Below are 2,261 nucleotides of genomic sequence, written 5' to 3' on the forward strand. Positions count from 1 at the left end.
TAGACGGTAATACATAGCAAGCTTTCAAGACTACTCAGGTCTCTTCATCAGGCTCAGTATGACATAGAATAGAGCAGTTAATAAGACAAGTTATGCTTCACATACCTTGTCTTATTTACTGCTCTATTCTATGTCCTGTAGTGTATAAATGTGTGACTCTTCAGATTTTGTGTTATACCATGCCTGAAGAAGAGACCTGAGTAGTCTCGAAAGCTTACTATTTATTACCATCTTTTCAGTTAGCCAGTAAAAGGTATCAACCACTGAGGACTCTCAGTTTTTTTTTTCCAAACATTTTTATTGATTTTCCAAATTTTATAAAAACCATAACAAAATGAGTATGATTAAAGGGAAGGACAATCAATTGACAGAGTATGGTATAGAAGAAGGAAAAAAAGGGGTACAACCCCCTCTTGCTAGTCCAGATTATTCTTCCATAAAAAATGACATATAATGAAACCGAACTAGAAAGTCAAAATAAACCACATGTAATATAGTCCCTTAAACCCCTGTGTCATTCTCTAGTAGTTCCAAAATCAATGATGTGTCTTACTTCCTTGACGTCTCGCCTCCTCCTTCCTCTCGAGCCCTCGCTAAGTGAGCCTCAGGTTGCCCAAGCTATCCTGGATTTCATTCAGGAGATACCACTCCGTGTGTATGAAAGGTGTCACCAAGTTATTTATTTCTACCCGTGTGAAGTGGTGTTCAATAAAATTTTTCCATCTCCCAAAGAACGTGGCTGTCTTTTGATCCTTATCCCTTTCCGCTTCCAATTTTTCCAACTTCAGAAGAGCATGCAATTCCCCAATAACCTCCTTTGTAGATGGACCCTCCCTCTGTATCCAGTGTCTTAAGATACACCTTTTAGCTATCTTGGCCAAGTCATGTATGATTGCAAATATCCTTTTATCCCGAGTATTTGATCCCCCTTCTCAGTTTTTTTAAACTTTTTTTATTAATCATTTAGATATTAAAGGAAACAAACTCACATTTTGAATGCAGAGTCTCAGATAAAGATAAGGGGCTTTAGTCCTCAAGCTCAAGCTGCCTCTGGTCTCCAAAAACAGAGATATGACCGTGACATGAAGTCTATGAAAATCTGAGCTGTTACTTAGCCTTCCATTTTTCCTTCATTTAAAAAGGATCAGTTTTTTCCTTACTGGATCAGTTTCAAATGGGAGATATCAGATCGCTAAGTAACGGATCCGTTTTCTACAGAATAAAATGTTAAAAAAACGGATCCAGCTGAAATAATTTTTTTACGGACCAATAATTTGTTTCTGGGCACATTTTTTGCCAATGGATCTGTTCTAATGGATGATTACTGGACATGTGAACATAGACTTAAACCAACAGGTCCATGTGAATGATTAGTCCTGTCCTGTCTGTAGTACGTGTGGAGATCAGATGCCATAATTTTGACAAAAAGAATAGGGCGACAATTAAAGCTAAAGGCCCATTTACACACTACGATATCGCTAGCTAGCGTACCCGCTCCCGTCGTTTGTGTGTCACGGGCAGATTGCTGCCCCTGGCGCACAATATCGCGAACACCTGTCACACACCTTCCTAGCGATGTCGCTGTGGGCGGCGAACAACCTCTTTGTTAAAGGGGGAGGTTTGTGCGCCGTCAGATCGATGTCACACAGCAGCCGACCAAAAAAAGGGGAGGGGCGGAGACCAGCCGCATTAACGACACGCCCACCTCGTTGCCGGAGGACGCAAGTAAGCTGTTGTTTGTCGTTCCCGGGGTGTCCCATGTAGCGATGTGTGCTGCCTCAGGAACGACGAACAACCTACGTCCACAACGACCAACGAGATTTTGAAAATGAACGACGTGTCAACGATCAAAGATTAGGTGAGTATTTTTGATCGTTAACACTCGCTCGAAGCTGTTACACGCAATGACGTCGCTAAAAATGCCGGATGTGCGTCATGAATTCCGTGACCCCGACGACATATTGTTAGCGATATCGTTGTGTGTAAATGGGCCTTTAGAATATGTGAACGGAACCTAATCCAGGTTTCCATGTCTGGAGAGTCAATGCCTAATTTCCCTGAATATTTTTTCACCATAAATAAAATGACTGCAGTTAACAAACTAAATAAAGAGCAACCTCTCTGCTTACTCTTTGCCATTTACTTCAGTACATTTCTGTTTTAAATGGAAATCCGCTCTTGTGCGAAGCGTTTTAAATGTTATTCTGAAGAACAATAGCTGATGTAAATTGACAAAGGATCCCCTGCTCTTCAGTAGAACA

Source organism: Anomaloglossus baeobatrachus, chromosome 12 (genome assembly GCF_048569485.1).
Source record: "Anomaloglossus baeobatrachus isolate aAnoBae1 chromosome 12, aAnoBae1.hap1, whole genome shotgun sequence".
Classification (NCBI taxonomy): domain Eukaryota; kingdom Metazoa; phylum Chordata; class Amphibia; order Anura; family Aromobatidae; genus Anomaloglossus; species Anomaloglossus baeobatrachus.